The sequence below is a fragment of the Lithobates pipiens genome, unplaced genomic scaffold (assembly GCF_037356315.1).
Source record: "Lithobates pipiens isolate NorthernLeopardFrog02 unplaced genomic scaffold, aLitPip1_a1.2 Scaffold_8, whole genome shotgun sequence".
NCBI lineage: Eukaryota > Metazoa > Chordata > Amphibia > Anura > Ranidae > Lithobates > Lithobates pipiens.
The window spans coordinates 527,813,092-527,837,562 of NW_027507903.1; the positions used below are offsets into that span (position 1 = coordinate 527,813,092).

The 24,471-nt window shown below is 43.5% G+C and overlaps 1 pseudogene; it reads right to left on the reverse strand.

Moving 5' to 3' along the window:
* Window positions 1–1,066: 1,066 nt before the first annotated feature.
* On the reverse strand, window positions 1,067–12,205 carry LOC143962244 (small nuclear ribonucleoprotein F pseudogene; annotated as a pseudogene).
* Between the last annotated feature and the right edge of the window lie 12,266 nt (window positions 12,206–24,471).

Consider the following 24,471-nt stretch of genomic DNA (forward strand, 5'->3'; position numbering starts at 1 on the left):
GGCTGCTTCTTCAGGCCTAGGTCCGTTCTCCGTCCCCCCCCGCACCACATAGACCAGGGATGGGATCTTGTTTGGGCGAAGAGAGGGACGCCCTGCTCCTCCAGGCAAAGGCCAGGCAGACCGCGCCGCCCCTCCGTGGGATGCACTCTGTAGGACAGACCGGGGATCCGCAGGTCCCACTAGGCCGCACTAGGCCGGATCCGGCCGCGGCCTCTACGAGCGCCCCCGGAGCTCAGCCGGGCCACCGGAGGGTGCAGAGAGGATGTAGGACAAGGCTGGGAGGGTGGATGAGGGTTCCCTACCTCCCGGTTCATGCGGATGAAGGCCGGTGTCTGCAGGCCTCGGAGCTCCAAGATGGCGGCCGCAAGTGTCCAGGAGATGGTCAGCTGGGTGAGGTGTCTGGCTCCCCACAGCTCCAAACAGATGTGGATGGCGGTGGATTAGGCTGTAGGAGTAGCGGAGCTCTCATAGCAAACGTCCGCCGCTGTTCACATCCGGACACGCCCCCCACAACAACTGTTTAATAAATAATATACACATATAATATTGCATTACCCACTCTGCGTAACCAGGTCAAATTTTGCCAGAATTTACTACACACACACACAAAGACCTGTACATTAGTTAGAGTGAATATATGTCATACTCAGTACAGAAGTTGTTTGGTATTTAATTACTGTTATCTATTTTGTATGTGCATCATGCAGCAACAGGGCCATATAAAGTGTACACTGATATCACTTAACAATAAAAATAAAATAGCTATTGTCAATGCCCATGACTCATGGAAGTTACAACAGTGCACATGAGTGAAGATCAGTGGCCCAGGTACGTATACAGTTTCATACTCTGTTGCTTGCCAATGCAGATTCCAATGATAAATTCAAGTACTTAGGCTGCCTTATTTGCTCTGAGAGTATGGCGTACAGGTCTTTTTAAGCTGCACCTTTATACCTTTGTAAGCTATCCTGGTCCTTGTCACAAAATCAATTTTCTTTATTGGAACCTGAACAACAACATAAGGGTTGACCATCTGTGCAGATGTTGTTCTTCGGTGTAAAGAATCTCAAAGCAGGATAGTAGACTCTGCTATCAAAGACAAAACAATACATGTCCGGAAATAGCCCTTGCCATTTCTTTTTTATCTAGCAGACTAACTAACACAGTAAGTGACACATTATTGCAAAGACAATCTGAGGGGTTATTTAGGACTCATGGCTCCTGGTAAGCTGATGACCACCTGGCTACACATTATTTGAACATCTAGCTTTTCCAGTATGCAAGTTTTGTAGTATTACCATTATGTGTGATCACAAGCATAGTGGCAGAATGATTTTCGATAGAATGCCCAATAAGCTCATGTAGGTGTAACCCTGGAACACACACATCCAGCTTTCACAAAGTCTTTCGCATTGGGTTTCCAAAGAGCACTCTACGATAGCACTATGACATGAAGGTGATACAATTCATCTTCTGACTTTTAATGTAAAGATTCATTTGAAAGGTTCATTATGGGTCATAACAACCTTCTGGGTCATTGTTATTGGTGCCCTATTAAGTATTTTATGGAAGTGTTGAAGCTTATGCATCCTCTACTACATCCAACAAGCTCCTAAGGGTCAATGAGGAATTATTTAAATCAGCTAATAGGAATGTATGGGGAGATCAGGGCCTCGGGCAAGCTTTTATACTACAACCCCTGGCAAAAAGCATGGAATCACCACTCTCGGCAAATATTCATTCAATTGTTCAATTGTGTAAAAAAAAAAAAAAATAATTACAGACATGCCTCAAAACTATTTTAATTTACCATGCCAACCTTCTGACTTTAAGAAACAATTAAAAAAATAAAAAAGAAAGAAAACTATAGTCAGGCGAAACAGTTTTTGCAGATCAATCAGAGGAAAAAAATATGGAATTCCGAGAAAAGTATGGAATCAATATGTACTTTGCAGTTCTAAAACAAACATCTGCATTCGATTACATCCTGAAAAATTATGTCATCAACACCAAACATCCTTTTAATTGATTTAATAAGAAAAGTATCCAAAATCTCAATATAAACGTATGCATTTATTAAAGATTTAATGGCTGTCATCTCCCCCGTACCTTTACCTGACATGCAACCCCATATCATCAATTATTGTGGAAATTTGCATGTTTTCTTCAGGCAGTTGCCTTCATACACTTCATTGGAATGGCAGCAAACAAAAGTTCCAGCATCATCACCCTGCCCGAATCCGGATTCATGATTCATCATTGAATATCACTTTCACCTAATCATCCACAGTCCATGATTGCTTTTTTTTAGCCTACTGTAACCTTGTTTTTTTCTGCTTAGGTGTTAGTACACATCAAATGGGAAGGTTGTTAAAGTGGTTGTAAACCCTTACAGACCACGTTTTGCCACATGTAATCCTATAATAAGGCTTACCTGTACAGTAGCTACCCAGGATATCTCCTAAACCTGCATGGTATCCACAAAGTGATACTCAGTGATGAATCATGAATCTGCATTGGGCAGGGTGATGATGCTGGAGCTTTTGTTTGGTGCCATTCCAAGTAAATGTATGAAGACGACCACCTGAAGAAAACAGGTAAAGGTACGAGGGAGATGACAGTCATTAAATCATAAATAAATGCACAAGTTTATATTGAAATGTTGGACACTTTTCTTATTCCGTCAATTGAAAGGATGTTTGGTGATGATCATCATTTTTCAAAATGTAATCTGATGCGGATGTTTGTTTTAAAACTGAAAAGTACATGGTGATTACATAATCTTTTCTTTAGAATTGAGTGATTCCATAATGTTTTCCTCCTCTTGAGCTGCAGTTTTCTTTATTTTTTTTTATTTTTTTTTAACTGTTTCTTAAAGTCAGCAGGTTGGAATGTTAAATGAAAATAGTTTTTGGGAATGTCTGTGATAAGTTTTTTCTACACATTTAACCCCCTGGTTCGGGGTGGAATTTCAGTACCATAAGCAGTAACTCTGAGCCCTCAGGATCGCGTTGCAGGATGCAGGGAGAGTTACTTACCTTGTCCCCTGGATCCTGTGATGTCGCCCCGCTGTGTGTGTGAGCCGTCTTCCGCTCGAATCACACAGAGCCCGAGTGCCGCTGAGCTCCGTTCCCTGGGACGTTGCAACGCACGGGAGCGGAGATCGGCGCCAAATTCAAAAAAGTAAAAACACACCAGCTAGAAAACAGGGATAATAAATTAGAATCACTTGCAGAATCGAGCGATAGTGATTTCTGGGGAAATTTGTCATCAAACACTAAATCTAATGACAGCGACAATTCTGCAACTGAGAAAATGTCAGTGTTTTTGATTTGATTACATTATTGAATAATTTTTATTATTATTATATTATTATTAATTATTTGTAGTTATTTATTATATTACAATTTATGATTTTGTGTTTCAAACTTTATCATACCCGGGATGAGTTATTCCTAAGAATTGCAGGCCTACAAAATAAAACGCCTAATTTCCATGCAAAATAATGGTACCGCTTTCAGCACCTAAAATCAGAAATAATCATACCGCCAGGGAGGTTAAACAATTGAATGAACATTTTCCAGTGGTGATTCCATACTTTTGTCAGGAGTTGTACATTCAGGTAGAGCTAAGTAGCTAAATTTTACTGCAGGCAGCATGTGCAGGCATATAAACCACTATACAGGCATTTATTAAAACATTGTAAGCTGTGAGGTATAGCAACTGATATAATTTCACATTTTATTGGTTTGCAGCATTCAAAAGTGTTTATGGTTGCTATGGGTCATTACATTTTACAACCTTATCAATAAATGTTTATTCTAGTTTTGGATGGAGAGTGAAAGGATTAAAATGTTGGGTTGTTGCTGTTATCTAGTGCTCCATTATGGAGGCTTATGCCGCGTACACACGATCAGACTATCCAGCGGACTTAGTCTGGCGGACAAACCGCCGGACTGTCCGAACATCCGAACCTGCCCCCACACGGGACTTTTTCAGCAGACTAGGTCCGGCGGACTATCAGCCGTACTTTTGAAGTAAACGGACTTGCCCACACACATGGAGGAAAGTCCGCTCATTTTGTGCGCGGCTCCAGGTAGCCGGGACCAGTGAAGGGAGCGTCGCTGGCCCCACAACCTGGTAAGGACTTAAAGGGGAAGCCCTACGCCGAAAAAACAGTGTGGGGTCCCCCCTAAGTCCATATCAGACCCTTATCCGAGCACGCTACCCGGCCAGCCAGGAAAAGGGGTGGGGACGAGTGAGCGCCCCCCCCCCTCCTGAGCCGCCCCAGGCCGCGTGCCCTCAACATGGGGGGTTCTTTGGGGAAGGGGCCGCGCGCCCCCCAGCCCAAAGCACCTTTTCCCCATGTTGATGAGTACAAGGGCCTCTTCCCGATCAACACTAGACATGTGCATTCGTTTTCGTCCGAATGCATTTTCGTCCGAATTTCAGCTATTTTAGTTTTCGTTTTGACAAACGATAACGAAAGCACAAAATCCGAAAAACGAAAGATCCGACATAAATAAATGCTTTATTTTCGTTTTCATTGTTACAACAGTTCGATATAGAATAGGAGATTCGACATGACTCTGACAACAATCTGTGTCTATAGAACCTGTGGTCGAATGTGCTTAACCTTACCTCTATTAGTCCAAGATTATATAGAGAAAAGATTCGACAGAGAAAAAAGATTTGACAGAGAGAAAAGATTCTGCAAGTTACTGTCCTAAAAAGTGTTTGGGGACCCGGGTCCTGCCCCAGGGGACATGTATCAATGCAAAAAAAAGTTTTAAAAACGGACGTTTTTTCGGGAGCAGTGATTTTAATAATGATTAAAGTGAAACAATAAAAGTGTAATATTCCTTTAAATTTCGTAGGGGGGGGTGTCTATAGTATGCCTGTGAAGGGGCGCATGTTTCCCGTGCTTAGAACTGTCGCTGCACAAAGTGTCATTTATGCAGGAAAAAAAGTCCTTTAAAATCACTCGCAGCTATTATGAATTGTCGGCTCCCGTAATACAGAGAACACTCATTGAAAGTCATTGATAAAAAAATAAATAAATAAATAAAAAAAAAAGCGTGGGGGTCCCCCAAATTCAATTTCCAGGCCCTTCAGGTCTGGTATGGATATTAAGGGGAACCCTGCCTCAAATTTAAGAAAAAATTTGACGTGGGGTTCCCCCTAAATATCCATAACCAGACCCTTCAGGTCTGGTATGGATATTAAGGGGAACCCCGCGTCAAATTTAAAAAAAATTTGACATGGGGTTCCCCCTAAAAATCCATACCAGACCCTTTATCCGAGCACGCAACCTGGCAGGCCGCAGGAAAAGAGGGGGGGACGAGAGAGCGGCCCCCCCTCCCTCCTGAACCGTACCAGGCCACATGCCCTCAACATTGGGAGGATGCTTTGGGGGTCCGTGACCCCTCAAAGCACCTTGTCCCCATGTTGATGAGGACAAGGGCCTCATCCCCACAACCCTGGCCGGTGGTTGTGGAGGTCTGCGGGCGGGGGGCTTATCAGAATCTGGAAGCCCCCTTTAACAAGGGGACCCCCAGATCCCGCCCCCCCCCCCTGTTTGAAATGGTAAGGGGGTACAAAAGTACCCCTACCATTTCACAAAGAAAGTGTAAAAAATGGTTAAATAAAACAAACACACTTTTGAAAAATTCCTTTATTAAAAATAAAAAAAAGATTCCAGCGGCGGTAATCCACTCTTGCTATCCAGCGACGGACGGTCAGCTCTCCATCGATGTCTAATGTCATCCAGCGCAGCGCAGCATCCTTCTTCTGTCTCCTCCACGGAGACACTGGAGGCATTCCGGCGCTGACGTTTCTTATATACGGAGGGCGGGGCCACCCGTCACCTGACCCCGCCCCCCTCTGACGCAAGGGGAAACCCGGGGTTCCCTGTGACGTAGGGGTGACCCGCACCCCTCTGATGTAACACAGGCAGGTTTCCGTTACATCAGAGGGGGGCGGGGTCACCCATACGTCACGGGGAACCCTGGGTTTCCCCTTGCGTCAGAGGGGGGCGGGGTCAGGTGACGGGTGGCCCCGCCCTCCGTATATAAGAAACGTCAGCGCCGGAATGCCTGCAGTGTCTCCGTGGAGGAGACAGAAGAAGGATGCTGCGCTGCGCTGGATGACATGAGACATCGCTGGAGAGATGACCGTCCGTCGCTGGATAGCAAGAGTGGATTACCGCCGCTGGAATCTTTTTTTTATTTTTAATAAAGGAATTTTTAAAAAGTGTGTTTGTTTTATTTAAACATTTTTTACACTTTCTTTGTGAAATGGTAGGGGTACTTTTGTACCCCCTTACCATTTCAAACAGGGGGGGGGCCGGGATCTGGGGGTCCCCTTGTTAAAGGGGGCTTCCAGATTCTGATAAGCCCCCCGCCCGCAGACCTCCACAACCACCGGCCAGGGTTGTGGGGATGAGGCCCTTGTCCTCATCAACATGGGGACAAGGTGCTTTGAGGGGTCCCGGACCCCCAAAGCATCCTCCCAATGTTGAGGGCATGTGGCCTGGTACGGTTCAGGAGGGAGGGGGGGCCGCTCTCTCGTCCCCCCCTCTTTTCCTGCGGCCTGCCAGGTTGCGTGCTCGGATAAAGGGTCTGGTATGGATTTTTAGGGGGAACCCCACGTCAATTTTTTTTTTAATTTGATGCGGGGTTCCCCTTAATATCCATACCAGACCTGAAGGGTCTGGTTATGGATATTTAGGGGGAACCCCACGTCAAATTTTTTCTTAAATTTGAGGCAGGGTTCTCCTTAATATCCATACCAGACCTGAAGGGCCTGGTAATTGAATTTGGGGGACCCCCACGCTTTTTTTTTTATTTATTTATTTATTTATTTTTTTATCAATGACTTTCAATGAGTGTTCTCTGTATTACGGGAGCCGACAATTCATAATAGCTGCGAGTGATTTTAAAGGACTTTTTTTCCTGCATAAATGACACTTTGTGCAGGGACAATTCTAAGCACCAGAAACATGCGCCCCTTCACAGGCATACTATAGACAACCCCCCTCTACGAAATTTAAAGGAATATTACACTTTTATTGTTTCACTTTAATCATTATTAAAATCACTGCTCCCGAAAAAACGGCCGTTTTTAAAACTTTTTTTTGCATTGATACATGTCCCCTGGGGCAGGACCCGGGTCCCCAAACACTTTTTAGGACAGTAACTTGCAAATTAGCCTTTAAAATTAGCACTTTAGATTTTGAACGTTGGAGTCCCACAGACTTTAATAGGGTTCTAAAGTATGCTATATACGAGCTCCATCGAATCTTCTTTATACATTCGACAGACACCATAAGCCTTCCAAGACAGATTCGACCGTAATTCATGTGGATTTTCGGACGAATGCAATTTTTGAACGAAAAACGAAATAAATAAAAACGAATTTCGGGAGTAACTAAATAAATTAAGTTTTCAGACGAAAACGAAATTCCGAAACGAAATATTTTACTCTGCACATGTCTAATCAACACTGGCCGTTGGTTGTCAGGGTCTGCGGGGGGGCTTATTGGAATCCGGGAGTCCCCTTTAATAAGGGGGCTCCCGGATACCAGCCCCCCGCCCTATGTGAATGAGTATGGGGTACAATGTACCCCTACCCATTCACCTGTGAAAAAAGTGTAAAAAAAACACAACACACAAGGGTTAAATAGTTTATTGCACATCTCCGGGGTCTTCTTCCGTCTTCGGGGTCTTCTCGCCGGACTCCTCCGCTATCTTCTGCTAGCTCTTTTACTAGCGGAGGAGCCCGGCTTTCTTCTTCACCGCTGCCGCCCTCTTCTTCCGACTTCGGGGGTCTTGTCCCCCTCTTCGGGGGTCTTGTCCCCCTCTTTGGTTCTTCTTGCAGGGCCACCGTGCCTTCTTCTAGCTCTTTTACAAGCGGTGGCCCGGTCTTCTGTCGCCGCATTGTCGCCGCCTTCTGTTCTTCTATTCTTCTCTTCTTCTCTTCTTGAGCTGTTGCCTCGTCGCTGTCTCTGGTCACAATGACAGGCACGCGGCATGGGGCGACTTATATAGGTACATTGCCGGATGATGTCCCGCCCATTATGATGTCACAGTCCCAGCCTCCTTCGCTGGTCCCGGCTACCTTGAGCCGCGCTCAAAATGAGCGGCCTTTTCTCCGGGCTGGAAAAGTCTGTTCATTTCAAAAGTACGGCAGACTAGCACACACACGGCCATATTGTCCGCCGAAATGCGAGTCCGGCGGACAGATTGAGGTGCAAAACTACAATCTTAGTCCGCCAGACTTTTGGGTAAATAAAGTCCACACACGAGCGGATTGTCCGGCGGACTCAAGTTTTCCACCGGATTGTTTGATCGTGTGTACGCGGCTTTACTCTCACTTATTATGCTGGGAACTAGAGATGGGCCGAACACCCCCCTGTTTGGTTTGCAGCAGAAATCCCGAACAGGGTAAAAGTTCTAACCCAAATGGCAAACCCCATTGAAGTCTATGGGAGCCGAACAGGAAAAATCAAAAGTGCCCATTTTGAAAGCTTATATGCAAGTAATAGGCCATAAATGGGGTATGAACTGCCCTGGGGGACATGTATCAATGCAATTTTTCTTTTGAAAACAATAATTTTTTATGGTGCAGTGATTTTAATGATGCTGAAAATGCAACAATAAAAACAAAAAAAATCCTTTAATTATAGTGCCTGGGGGGTCCCCTTAATTTGCTTGTAGAGTGGTGCTTCTGTCGCATGCATAGAACACGCTGTAGCAAAAATGACATCTCTAAAGAAAAAAAAAATTATCAAATCACCTTTAAATTGACTTGTGGTTGCAATTGTCAGCACCCAAAAAAAATCCAGCATGGGGTCCCCCAAAATCCATACCAGACCCTTATCCGACCATGCAGCCCAGTGAGTCAGGAAAGGGGTAGGAGTGAGCACCCCGCTGAACCATACCAGGCCACATGACCTCCACATGGAGAGGCAATCAGCTCTGCTGCCCCACCCAAAAGCACCTTGTCCCCATGTTGATGGGGACAAGGGCCTCATCCCCCACACCATTGGCCACCTGGCTATGTTACTTGGTGGCACCGCCCTCTTCTGACATCACAGACTGGTGCATGCTGGACAGGAAATTTCACAGGGGGGCGGTGCCACCAGGTGATGTCACAAGGTGTCTCCTCCCATTACCTTTATACGAACTGTCAAACAGCGGAGCCTGCAGTAGGTGGCCATCCTTCATAGACAGTGGGAGTGTTTTTGCTTTTTTATTTTTCAGGTGCAGCGTGCGGTATGACTGATGATGGATTTATGTTGGGGGACACTGTTTTTACATTTTTTTAAAGAAGCAATTGTATGTATTTGGGAAGGACCCCATGCTGTTTAAAAAAAAAAAAAAAAAATTGGGGTGGAGTTCCGCTTAAAATCCATACTATTACCTGTAATGGCAAGCTGCATGTTCATATAGCCATGCACAGAGACCAAGTATCCCTTGTATTCCATATCCCACTTCAGTTTCACCATTACTGCTTTTTCCAGTAAGGCCATTAAAGAATGGTTTTGGGTTTAGTGGCAAACTCACTGAAGCTGCTGCTGAACTACAGATCAGTGAAAGGAGGAAAAAAAAATGTCACCATGGAAGGCTCCAAAAACACACTGCCAGAGAGAGCAGGAAATGGCCAGAGGTACTCTTGATGAAAGCAAGAATTGGCCTTTCTGTAAATAATACAGATAAAGTATATGCACCTGTCAAACAAGTGTGGAAAAAATTGTCTTTGTGTGTTGGTGGTGCCATCACTCTACAACCATATAGAGGTACATTTGACAAAAGCAAGAATTGGCCTTTCTGAAAAAAAAAATAATTATATGCACCTGTCAAACTGGTGCTTTTCCGCACCTGGGCTTTGAGTGTTGGTGATGCCTTTACACTGTAACCCTGTAGAGGTACTTTTGAATAAAGTAGGAATTGGCCTTGCTGTAAAAAAAATTTAATGATATGCACTATGCACCTGTCAAACAGGTGTGGAAAAACTGATCCTTGGGTGTTAATTGTGCCCATGAAACCAATACTAAAAATTACTTCATGATAAAATCAACATCCACAAAGATAGGCAGCCTAGACAGTCTAGCAGAGATTCCAGATTCCAAAAACTTTAAAGCTGGGTTCCCACTAGTGTGAATTGGATGTTGTTTTCCCGCATCCAATTTGCATGACAGGGGAGCATGCCCGGCTCATTCACTCATTCTCTCTCAGCGGAATGCACAGGGGTCCTGTGCATCTTTGGCTCAGTTTCAGGTCTGAATTCAGGCAAAAATTCAGGCCTGATTCATCCCTGAATCAGGGAACAGGCACGCACCAGACCCCTGCTTTGATCAACATCTGATTTAAGTGTGAACCCAGCCCTAATCATTGACATTGGCATCAGGGGTTTGATAGCTGCTGCAAATCTTGACAAATGTCAGCCTGTCAATGGAGTCTGTGGACAGACATGCTCTTTTATCTGTCTCAAAACTTCTGGCAGCACTGAATGCCCATTCAGAAAGCATACTGGATGCAGGGCAGCCCAGCAGCTCAATTGCATACTGGGCAAGTTCTGGCCAGTGGTCTATTCTCATGACCCAGTAACCTATTGGATCATCTACTGGAAAGCTCTCCATGTCTGTTTTTGCCCCTAGATAATCTTCCACCAGATGATGCAGATGCTGCTGATGGGATGTGAAAGCTGAGAGTCCTGGGTGCAGAGGATACCCATTTTTTTACATGTATCATTTAGGCGGCCCCCTTCTCCACCGCTCCTCCTTTGACCAACAGAAGCCTCAAAACTACCTCTTCTATGAGACTGCAACTTACCAGAGTCTGAAAAGCTGTTATATAAACTCCTCTTTAGGGTGTCCTCAAGATATTTAATCCAGTGCTCCCTCTGTGGGAAGAATAAGGGAGCCCATGTACTGCAAGTTTGCAGAGGCATGAGAAGCAGAGTCCTTGGGTTAAAAAATTTAAATGATATACACCTGTCAAACAGGTGTGGAAAAATTGGTCTTTGGGTGTTAATTTTCCCCATGAAACCCACACAAAATTTTTTATTTCAGATGAAATCAACACCCACAACGCTAGGCAGCCTAAAATTCCTGCAGAGATTCCACATCGCAAAAAAAATCCAGTGGCATCTGCATCAGGGGCTTCATAACTGCTGGTAATACAGGACTGATTCATTTTGATAAATGTCAGATGGTCCATGGAGTCTGTGGACTGACACGTTCTATTATGAGTAGCAAATAGCTTTGAAGCATGAGGGAGCCCATGCACCTCAAATTTTCGGAGGCATGAGAAGCAGACTCATCTGGGTCACTGAGTATTACACTATCTGGAACTCCCTCCTCCCAGCCATGTACTACTCCCAAGGTTTCTGGGGACTAAAAACCATCTCTTAAGGTTTGACGTATGTCTTCTTCTGCTTCAATGCCTATGCCTGACTATGCTTGTTGGACCATGTGCCAGCAGTAATGTGGACTGACTGCCTTGACCAACAATGCCAAAACATTGCCTTCCACGTAATTATACAGAGCTAGAATGGCCTTACATGAATAGAAAGAAATGGTGACTGGGAACCTGCCATTGTGGTACAGCACATTCTGCAAATTCACAGAAGGGGGCAGAATCCACCAGATGGAAAGGCAGGAGTTATAAAGCCAGCAATTTGAACAAGCTTGAATTTAGACGCTGGCCATGTGGGTAAAAGGGAGTGTATTTTTTTATGCAGCTGCTGGGGCAGAGACATTTCCCTGCCATATTCTACAGCTGGTGGTGTGCTGCTGGCAGACATGTTGCAAGGACCTGTGACATGCTATACCATCATCCCTGTCAGGGGAGGCTGCCAAGAGGTCATGAGATATAGTGGGGATAGACCTGAAAGGTGAGGAGTGAGAAGTAGAATTGTGTCCCTTTTCTGTGGCTTTCATGTGCTCTTGCCAGTGAGCTAAGCGGTGGGAGGTTAAATGCCTTTGCAAGCATGTGGTACCCAAATGGCTGGTGTTTTTGACATGCTTGATCTGCTTGCAGCAGAGATTGAAAATTGCAACAATGTTATCAGCTGCACATGTGCTAAAAAAGGCCCAGACAGCTGAGCTGTAGGAAGTGGTCTGCGGGATAACAGCTCCACAATATGATGGAATTTAGTGGCTGCTCCCTACTGTTCCATATTGCCGGATATCTTACCTCATTGGGGTTGTGCCTCCCCCTTACTTTCTTGCTCTGCTCCATCCAGCATCCAAGTCACGCCAGTGATCATCATCATCCCCTCCATCCTCATCGTCACTAGAGCCAACTTGGCAACATGCTGCAGCTGGGGGAACATGACTGCCAAGTTGTTGTTTATCAGTGTTCACCTCTCTCTGTAGACTCACGTTACTCCCTTTTCAACCTCAGAACCAACATTAGAATCAAGTATAAGCTGTGCATCCTCAAAAAGCAAGTGGCTGATGATGTGTTCAAATAATTCAGCTGACTCCTCCATGCATAATGCTGGGGCTATGGCAAGAGGTGCTGTGGACAAGGAGGCAGAATAAGCTGCTCTGCCAGCTGCGGTGGACTGTGCACTAGTCTCAGTTTGGGTGATAGAGGATGATGAAGATGAGGTTTGCTTAGTAAGCCAGTTCACCACCTCCCCTGCATGCTGTGGCTGGATGGGATGGACAACACTAAACTGAGAAAAACATGCCCTGCATGAGGATGGACCACGTCCACCTTTGCCTGTGGACACAGACACTGTTGGCCCCCTCATAGTGGCATGAGAATGTCTGCCTCTCCTTGTTGCTCTCCCAAACATAATTGGGGGGGGGGGGGGGGCTTATTGCTCAAATGTAATAGTTACTGGGAAATGTGTAATTGGATGCACTTTATTCAATGAAAGCAGTGTTTGGTGCACTTTAAATTGAGGACTGGCGCTGACAGAAATGTAAAAACTATAAAAAATAAATAAACACCTAAGAACAACAGCATTGCAGTCAAAAAAACAGCAGCTGACAATTTAAAAAGGGGGTAGGCACAGGACAACAAAAAAAAGCAGCAACCAAAAAAATGGGGTTATGCAGCACTGTGTACATTAATAAATGTTACAGTAGGTAACGCTGTGTTAAACACTGCACTACACTAACACTACACTATACTGACACTATACTCACACTATACTGACACACTATGCTGACACTACACTGACACACTACACTTTACTTACACTACACTAACACTGCACTAACACATTACACTGACACTACACTATACTCAGACTATACTAACACTAAACTGACACTACATTCAGAGTCACAATAACACGCTAACTCACTAGTAGCAAAAAGAGCCCTGTTCTATCTATCTCCACTGCAACAACACACTGCAAAAGGTTCCAGTGGGAAGGAACCTTTTATAATATGGGTTGAGACTATGAGCACTGAGCCATGATTGGGAAAGTCATCAGGACTTTGTCTAATCATGGCTCTGACTGTGCTCTGTGTCCTGATTGGACAAAGCTTACACCTGTCCAGCGGTCAAGTGCATTGCTTCATCCAATTAGGGTTCTAGAATGCACTGTGCAGCAAGCAGTGTATTGTGGGGTGTTTGGCTGGTGAACATCCCGCCGAGTGCACCACAAATTCGGGTGTTCACGAATAGGCAAACAGATGATGTTTGGGCCAAACTTTTGCTTGGCTCTAACTGTTTACCCAACACTACCAGCATTCAATCCACACTTGCAGCCAATGGCTGTAGCGCTGACCAGTTTATCCTTACAGGGGGAAAGTCTCTTTGTCAGACAATAATAGCACAGTGGGGGAGATTCCTCCACCCATGACACTTGTGTCGATGTGGGGATCTGTGAGGGTTTTTTTGTACCCGCAGGTTAAACAGGAAAAAAAAAAAAACCTCAGGATTTCCAATCACTTTCTATCGCTGAACTACAGTTTTACAGGCCCCCGACTTTCCACCCGAATCCTAGCAATACAGCTAGAAAAGGCTGGACACACCTTTTTAACCCAGGCTGCAGAGTTTGACAATTGGCACAGCCTATAAAACTCATCTACTGAGTTCAATGAGGCCACTCTGCAAACACTTGGCTTGCAGTTGTGGTGTGGTCCAATTTAAAAAATAAAGTAAATCAAAATAAAAAAGCAGGTGCAGTAGGACCTCCTGAATGCCTGTCAGTTGTTGCTATACTATGCTCTGAAAACTGATCCACTGCACACCATCAGCTTTTCAGAGGGTGGTAAGCATTAACAATAATGTGAAAAGGACCTATTTAGAAGTTGGATTATGTGCTGCAGGTTTGGATACCTGTTTCTCATTCTTATTGCTGCTTTGCAAAATTATTTTAAATGTAACGGTTTGCATTAAATATAGGGTATAAAGATTTGATAAAGCCTAAAAGTTTATTCGTATATTGTACACTGATAGAAAAAAAAAACCTTACGAAATAGTACCATAAGTAGAACAATTTGATTTATATTAGATAAATCCACTTTTAAAAAGTCTAATTATTTTAGAAACTAGGAAAGCATCTTTTAGCATTTGTTTTATTGTCAATCGGCTGTCATTTCCAGCGTCTCGAATGGCTGCCACTAAACAATAGAAGTTCTTCATATCTTTCCTTATTTGCATCAGGTTTGAGGTCAAACTTCTTCAAGAAGTTGGAGAAGAAAATTACAAGCGATAAAATATAACTTTGAACATCTAGTCACGGATGAATTCTAGCAGTCTACATGCCAGATGGGTTTAATATACTGTGCTAAATCAGCTTCATTATTACTTTAGATAATTAAAACACATCACATATCTCCGCTCTCTGGAGAAAAGCGCCCGGGCTTCAATTTTTTTGTCACCATCACACAGCAGCGTTCAGAGTATTACTTTATTTTTCTCCCTTTTCTTTTTTTAATCTTAATTTTACAGTTGTAAGTACTAATGTGACATTTTTCGTCCCAGTGTGTAATGAATTTTGGGCTAATGTGATGCAACAGAGCCAAAGATATTATATTCTTCGGAAATCCTATTTTCCATTGTTTTCAGTTAATTGTCCCGTAAATTTTGCATCTTTGCTGAAAGAAAAGGGAAGTCATGATTCATGGAAATTGATAAAATATGTATTAAGTATGTTGGACTTCATTTAAAGTAAACCCGTAAATAGATTAAAAAACGAATATCAGCAAGAACTGTCTGACAACAGAAATGTGAGTATCAGTGTAATTCGGCACCATCTAGTGCCACCAAACCAATGCCAATGGCAGTTTTCTCCATGTCATTTTTTGCATAAACTTAGCCATGGCCAACCCCACCGCCCCATGACATTCTTTGGGCCTGTTGATAGATAGTTCTGCATCTGGGATTTGCATTGTTGAATGGGACAAGGACATGCTTAATCTCCACCAGCAGGAAGTGGAGTTTAAACACCCTGATTCTCCATCAAAATTGTCATCCACACAGGCAGAGAGAAACTCAAGCTTTGATAATGGGTAATTTGGGACTGTGATTTTTTTCTCTACCAAATGTGGACAAACTCTGCTGAATATGTACAAGTTATGTTCTGCTACGCTAAAAAGGTAATTTGTCAAACTTGAACTTGCTATATGCCTGTCAAGGATGATGGACCTTAAGTATGCCTCAGACATGCACTTATGACCAAAATGTAAGAGAAGGTAGCTGTGGAGGAAGACTCCTGAATGATCATCAGCAAGCTTGCTCACCAACTTTTGATCAAATGGATTTCTGTCTTTATAATTTTCACAATCTCCCTTCATAAGACTGAATCATTTTGGCCCCTCTTCAAAAGAAGCCAAAATTGGGCAGGTGCCTTAGATGATGAGCCACTGGCGTGGTGAAAAACTTCCTAGAATCTCTCCTTTTGCAATAATCAGAAAGAAGAGGTGAAAGAGGAAGGAGAAGAGGAGTAGAGGGATAAGGAAGTAGAAATGGGGGATCAGGAGGAGGTGGAAGAGGTCAGTGACAAGAAGAGGGTGCATATGACTTTGCCGTAACATCCGCATAGCGTACTTGGCTGTGTAATTGCCTTTCACTTTACTTTTTAAGGAAGAAAAACAGTACACAAAGGAGTTTCCCTGTGCCTACTCCAATCCTTATCAATATCAATCAAAAAAGGGGATGAGTCTGTGACCGTAATTAAAAATCCCCTCTTGGAGGTTACCAGTGCATGGGTTCCCATTTAACAAAGCATACTACCAATACCCCTTGAGATTTTGAGGCAGCGACAAAAAAAATGAAACATCTTTAAAAGAATATAATTTTGTTTGTAAATGGTTAAAAATAATTATCATGATATATCCTAAAATATGTTATTCCAGTATTATATATTCACCATACAATATACAGTACATCAATCCTTGTAAAATATTATTGATCGTGGGTTTAAACTAATTCACATACAATATCCAGGGGAAAGCCCTAATGCATTTTTATCAAAAAGTCCAGTTCTTCTTCAGGGGTACTGGCCAGATATCATAATCCATATACACTATGAATGAACATGATCGTTAAAAGGAACAGACACTCCCTCCAGGCCACTGAGTACCAAATTGTATCAGAATACTGGGCAAGGAACCCTCAAGGAGTCATGCGGACCCAAGATGCTAATGGGAGAAGAACAAAAAGGGTCACCATTCCCACACAAAAATATAGACGACAGGCACAGTGAATGCATCAGGTGGTTAAACCTCCATCTTAAAAGGATTTAATCATGTTGGAAATTCCCAATACACTTGTTCAAAGGTGTCTGTATGTGCCCAGGTAGTGTGGATTCCATGGAGGAAGAAGTGCCCGCATTTATAGATTTCCTTTCATCTCTTGTTGCCGTGAGAACTGTAACATTTTGGATATCCCATTCTAATCTTCAAATGACAACAGTCATCAGGAGACATAGTTTTTTTTTTTTTTTTTTTAAACTAAAGACAAATCCACTGTGCAATAAAAGTGCACTGTAGTGTGCCCAGGAAGAACACTTGGAAGTATAAACTAATAGCACAATATTAATGTATATATGCATGCAAGCATCCTGCATGTTGCCCTAGCTTGCCAATGTCATCCCCTTCAGCATTAGGAGCCCTGCAAAACTCTGGAATCGGTGGGTGGGTCTTTTTGTCTGAGCTTGGTGGAGTCATAATGTCACAAGACTCCCCGCCCACCTCTACACTCTCCTATTCCTGAGTTTTGAGTAACATCCAGTCAAAACTCAGGAAAGGCACCACATGACTTCAGCATGCCCAATCTGAGGTGTGGAGCATCCAATCCTGGGAGAGCTGGAGTAGAAAGGCGGAGGGATGTGAAGCTGTAATTGTCACACTCTCTCTGTCTCTCTCTCTCATGCCATTCACAAGATAAGGAAATAAGATGTCAGTCACAGCAATGGGGGAAGTGGCGACACAAACTTATCTGAGTGTTGTTTTTTATCTTACTGTAAAAAAACAAGAGGATTGCTCAGAGCTGGATTAACTCTTTGTGGCAAGACTGGGCACATATGACTTGACATCCTCTATTGTGCCAGGTAGAAGTCTTCATTAAAAAAATTTTTTTCAGTTTTACATCCTTTTTAAGGCTCCGTTCACACATCACCATGTTTCTATGCTCAGTTTTAAAACAGACTGTCAAAATGTCCAATTGCAAATCGTCTTGTCCAGGTGCCATTCATTTCAATGGCACATGAAAATACTGTGCAATTCTACAGTGACTATCAAGCAACAAATTGCGATGCAAGCACCCAAGAGGCGTGTTACCCCCAAAAAAGTTCTGGAACTCCGTTTGGGCGGTATGTCTCTCGCGCAATTTGGCAGAATTGCACCGCATTTTTAGGTGCCATTGAAATTAATGACACCTGAACACGATGTGCGATTTGACATTTTAACAGCAAGTTTTGAAATTACGTCGATTCCACCCGTGATTACAAACGCCTATATGTGAACAGAGCCTAATAGAAAAAAAAAAAAAAACCTGTCAGGGATTCTGCCCCCTCACCATTCTATCCCCAAAATAGTTTTAGATTGCACTTTCAGTAAAGTGTATTATAATTTAATTGGGGATATCTAGGTATCCTTATTTTTAAACAATCTCCTGTTTTTTAGCTAGACTGAAATTCTGCATGAATAATAACTTTGCTTATTCTTTCCATTGCGATTCTTGGGACATAAGAAATGAATAGTTTCCTCACTCTGGGCTCTAGAAAGAATTTCTGTTCTCTCTTCCTAACTGTTCTCGGTGGGAGAGGCTGTATTATCAATCCTGAAGCTCTTTGTTATTCAGCAATATGCTAGTGGAACAAAAAGATTTAAGAAATGCAGATCTGGTCCTTAACCACTGCCTGGGATGTAAAGGTCTAAGTTTACAGCCTGAAGAGAGTTTAAATGTTTTAATTAGAACCCTGCTTTCCACACATTCCCCCTCTTATACTCTGCGTCTCATCCACTCCCACTCATGACCTTTTCCTGGCAGGAATATGAAATAGCAAATCTTCAGCCCCCTTTCTTGGTTGAGTTTTCATCCACCCCCTACCCACCCATTGTATCATGTTTATTTTTTCCCCTTAAGTTTTATTGTTATTTTCTATTTTTCTCTCTTTTTTTTTTTCTTGTCATGTTTTTCTCTGCCTCTTGCGCACAGCAGGAGGTTAAACAAAGAGGCACGGAAAATATCTAAAATGCGCTGGGCTCAGGTGACAGAAAGGGGACAGTGACAGGAAAATCAGTCATGGTGGAATGAACAAACAGGAGAGAGAAAATGGGCTGTGACCAGCTAAGGTGACATGAGGCACCCAGCGCTCGCTTTGTGTGCTTCAAATCAAAACGTTGAAATTGCACCGGATTTATCACTGCAGAAAATCCACTCTTCATGATGGGGTTTGTTTTAGGAAAGACAGGTGGAAACAAGCAGCTGTGTTGAGGACGAAGTGTACCTATTTGATTGAGGAATGTGGGAAAATCCAAGAAAGAACCATGCCACGTTTTTTTATACTTCAGGAGGAAGCGATCAGATCAAAAGTTAGATGACTATTACCATAAAACATGAGAGGTCAAAGCAACAGTTCAAACCTATTGTATATAAGAACAGGGCTATAACTATGCATGATTGAGCCTCATAGCAAAACCAATACTGAGTCCCATTGTCATTTTAATCTCCATCTGGAACAACACAGGACACTAATTGTTTTCACAGCAATTGCATTTTGGGTATAGGATTTTATATGGTTTCTATTGGTTGAACTAGATGTGTCCAGTTTCAAATGTTGCTTTAGGCCTTGACATACTTCCTTACACCCAGTCACTAAACTTCCTTAGACCCAGTCACTCAGAACAGTATGGTCACCTTCTAAATTGCCATCATCCACGGGCAGCTTAACCTCTTCCCAACAGCCCATGCAGATATACTGTGGCCGCTCTGCGCCAGGTCACATACTAGGTAGGTGATCTGGCACTTCTGGGTCTGGGGTGTGTCCAATCACAGCGGGTCTGACGGATGCGATGTCTGCCAGGACCCGACGATCATTCGGGAAACAGACAAAACTGCAGTCTGCCTATGTAAACAAGGCAGACCGTCATTCTGTGACAAGGGAAAGCAGTGATCTTGTGTTTCTAGTAAGCAGAAACACGGCTATCTGGCTTCCCACAGTACAACCACCCCCCACACAGTTATAAAGCACTACCAGGGAACACAGTTAACCCTGTAATTGCCCCTGCTGTTAACCCATTCCCTGCCAGTGTCACTAGTACATTGACAGTGCATATTTTTTTTTAGCACTGATCTCTGTATTAGTGTTGCTGGTCCCCAAAATGTGTCTAAAGTGTCAGCTGTTAGGTGTTTGATTTGTCCACCACAATATCGCAATCCTGCTATAAGTCGCTAAACGTCGCCATTAATAGTAAAAAAAAAAATTAAGAAAGAATAAAATAAAATAAAGAAACATCCCACTGTTTGTAGACGCTATAACCTTCAATCAACCAATAAATATGTGCTTATTGGGATTTTTTTTACCAAAAATATGTAGCAGAATACATATTTGTCTAAATTGATGAAGAAATTAGATTTTTTTTAAAAAATTTGTATTGGGTATGTTATAAAGCAGAAAGTAAAAAAAAAAAAAAAAAAAAAAAAAAAAAAAAAAAGATTTCAAATATGTTGGTCTTTTTTTTTGTTTATGGCACAAACAAAAAAATGTATAGGTGATCAAATACCACCAAAATAATGCTCTATTTGTGGGGAAAAATTACATCAGTTTTATTTGGGTACAGTCTCACATAACCATGCAATTGTCAGTTAAAGTAACGATGTGCCGTATCGCAAAAAATGGCCTGGTCATGAAGGGGGTTAAACCTTCCAGAGCTGAAGTGGTTAAAGGGAATGTAAACACATATTTTTTTAAATAAAAAAAAACATGCCATATCTTCCTGCTCTGTGCAATGGTTTTACACAGAACAGCCCTGAATGGGGAAGGTCTAGCTAGAACTAAACTAATTAGCAATAAACAAGAATGTAAGTAAGACAGAAAAAAACTAAATAACATAGTAGACAAATTGTAGTGGCCCAGAAAATCCACATTCTACTGATCAATAATAACCTGATGCATTGCTATATAATACAGAAAAGTATATGTATGTAGCACCTACTCCTGAAGGAACTGCTTGATTTGTTGGGCCCTCTGTTCTTGTGCCCACAACTCTGCTAACAGCTCTGTACACTCTGTGTCATGATCTAGGTTCAGGCTCAAAGACCAGTTGCTATATCAGTAGTGGGACTATCACCCGCCAGCAGGATATGTACACAGGTCATCATCCTGGTGAATAATGCAGGCTCACCTGAGTTGTGGAGTCTATGTACTAACTGGTGTTCACCAGAGCTCCTGATGATGAAGATGGATAATGCTGCATCTTAGTACCAGGTCATGGTCCTCAGGATTGCAACACCAGGAGGTAAGCAAGACGTGTCCATTAGCAGATAAGCATAGCCAGTAAACAAGCCAAAATGTCAGTATCTAGTAGTTACAGGTTGGGATCAAGCAGAAGCGTATTCGAGGAACAAGCCAAGGGTCGATAACGCGTGATAGCAAAATATGGACAGCAGCAGGGAAGACAGGAGCAAGATACTGGCTGGAGAGAGCACAATAATCAGGAAAACAGGAAATGCAGAGACATGTCTTGAATCAGGAATTTTATGGGAGGAGCAAAAAGTTCAGGATTTAAGACAAAGAAGGTACAAGACAGGATCATTTAAGGGATTGCCTCAGGAACTGTCCAGCATTCTAGGTAGCTCAGCAAGAATTGACATTGCCTGACACAGAGGTTCAGCTCCAGGTCCTGGCACTCTGGGCCACCTGGTTGGACTGGGAATATGGATGCAGATACTTGTGAGTATAAATACCCCCAAACACATATACACCAGAAAATGACACAGGTCTGTTTAAGTTTTAGTCAAGTATATTGCAATGATCGTGAACAAGAAGAAATTATACTGGGTTGTATGTATCAGGAAGGAATGGCTATGCTGAAATGGGCTTACCACCAAAGATTGCAACATTGTATAATACAGAAGTTAACAATCAAACATTAGCAATCAGTAATATTGTAACGATTAACTGGGATTATTAGCAAGCTGCAAACAGTGAACACTAAATAATAACACCAACTCCAGACTTTCAAAAGGAACAGTCTAGAAAAAGGATAATGCAGTTCACTGAATGCACCAGCCTGAAAAGTGTGTGTGGCTGGATAGCACTAAATATTGGGAGTGGTTTAACCACTTCCCTACTGGTGCATTGTATAATGGCACTGGCAGGAACCTTTCCTCCCTTCGGGCAGGAGTCATATAACGTCTGCCCGTTCTCGCCGTTGTCGCGCTCCCCTGGGGGCCTGCAGCCTGGCAATCGGGAATGAGGTGTTTCCTTCGGGACACAGCCCATCCCCAATGATGGTAAAGAGCCAATGAAATTGGTTCTTTACCATGTGACCGGCTGTGTCCAATCACAGCGGTCACAAATGTCAAACCGCGGTAACTAGCTGTTACTGGGTTATCCTCCTCACATACTGATCCTGTGTGAGTGGAGATTGCGGTAACAGCAAGTTACCCATTTACAGTGCACAGTGAGAAACAAAAATCGCCCCAGTAATAAAGAGTACCTGTCACCAGCCCAGAGTACCTGTCGCCAGCCCATCAGAGTACCTGTCTCCAGCCCAGAGTACCCGAGTACCTATATTCAGCCCATCAGAGTACCCAAGTGCCTCTCTACAGCCCAGAGTACCCAAGTACCTATCTTCAACCCATTGGAGTACCTGAGTACCTATCTACAGCCCATCAAAGTACCCCAGTGCCTCTCTCCAGCCCAGAGTACCTGAGTACCTATCTGCAGCCCATCGGAGTACCTGTGTACCTATCTGCAGCCCATCAAAGTACCCAAGTGCCTCTCTCCAGCCCAGAATACCTGAGTACCTATCTCCAGCCCAGAATACCTGAGTACCTATCTCCAGCCCATCAGAGTACCTGAATACATGTCTCTAGCCCATCTGAGTACCTGAGTGCCTGTCTCCAGCCCAGAGTACCCGAGTACCTATCTGCAGCCCATCAGAGTACCCAAGTACCTGTCTCCAGCCCATCAGAGTACCTGAGTACCTGTTTCCAGCCCATCAGAGTACCCGAGTGCCTTTCTCCAGCCCAGAGCACCCAAGTACCTATGTGCAGCCCATCAGAGTACCCGAGTACCTGTCTCCAGCCCAGAGTACCCAAGTACCTGTCTCCAGATCAGAGTACCAAAGTACCTATTTGCAGACCATAAGAGTACCTGAGTACCTTTCTCCAGCCCATTAGAGTACTTGAGTACCTGTCTCCAGCCCAGAGTACCCGAGTACCTTTCAGCAGCCCAGAGTACCCAAGTACCTATCTGCAGCCCATCAAAGTACCCGAGTGCCTCTCTCCAGCCCAGAGTACACAAGTACCTGTCTCCAGATCAGAGTACCAAAGTACCTATTTGCAGACCATAAGAGTACCTGAGTACCTGTCTCCAGCCCATTAGAGTACTTGAGTACCTGTCTCCAGCCCAGAGTACCCGAGTACCTTTCAGCAGCCCAGAGTGCCGAAGTACCTATCTGCAGCCCATCAAAGTACCCGAGTGCCTCTCTCCAGCCCATCAGAGTACCTGAGTACCTGTCTCCAGCCCAGAGTGCCCGAGTACCTGTCTCCAGCCCAGCGTACCCAAGTACCTATCTGCAGTCCATCAGAGTACCCGAGTATCTGTCTCCAGCCCAGAGTAGCAGAGTACCTGTCTCCAGATCAGAGTACCAAAGTACCTATTTGCAGACCATCAGAGTACCTGAGTACTTGAGTACTTGTCTCCAGCCCAGAGTACCCCAGTACCTGTCTCCAGCCCAGAGTACCCCAGTACCTGTCTCCAGCCCAGAGTACCAAAGTATCTATTTTCAGCCCATCAGAGTACCTGAGTACCTATCTCCAGCCTATTAGTGTACCCTAGGTTCTGTCTCCAGACCATCAGAGTACAAGTACCTATCTGCAGCGCATGCCTCATAGAACATAGGGGTTTCCAAAATGGGGTCATTTTGTGGGCGTTTCCATTGTCCTGGTGCTTCGGGGTCTTCAAAAGTGTGATAGGTAATCAGGAAATTATATGTGTAATTTATTGTGTAATTTAGAACATCTGATGGTGCACCATGCATGTTGGGCCTCTGTATGTGGCAAGGCTGTGTAAAAGTCTCACACATGTGATATTGCCATACTTAAAGTGGAGGGCCACCCTAAAAAACAAAATTACATTCAAATGTTTTAAAAAAAATAAAAAAAAAATAATGAAAATTTTATTTTTTTTAAACTTACCAGAAATGCCTTTTGCTAGGCAGTTCGTCCTAATCTGCCTCTTCCTACTCCACAGTAATCTTCAGTCTTCTCCTCCTCTTTTTGTCTTCTGGGGTATGGGGCGCGGTGTGTTCTGGGAACTGTGTGTGTCCCATAACACAGCGTGCCCCATTCAAAAAGCGCTGTGTGATTCGCGCATGCGCAGTAGGAAATAGGCAGTGAAGCCACAAGGCTCCACTGTCTGTTTCCCTTAGATAGAATGGCGGCGCCGGGACCTGAGAACCGAGGGACAGGTCGGCCTCGGGCATCCGACATTGCGGGCGCCCTGGACAGGTAAGTGCGCTTATTAAAAGTCTGCAGCTACAGTGTTTGTAGCTGCTGACTTTTAAAAGAAAATGTTTTCTGTAGTAGCAGAATGTATTTTGAGGTGTAATTGCAAGTATGCCTATGCTATGTGTGAGAAATAACTTGTTATTATGACAATTTTGTGTAAATAATAAAAAAAAAAAAATTTTCTTAATTTTCCCAAGAATTGTAGGAAAAAATTAAAACTTCAAAAAAGTCACAATGTCTCTTCTGAAATACATTGGACTGTCTACTTTACAAAAAGTGGTAATTTTGGGGGTATTTGTACTGTCCTGACATT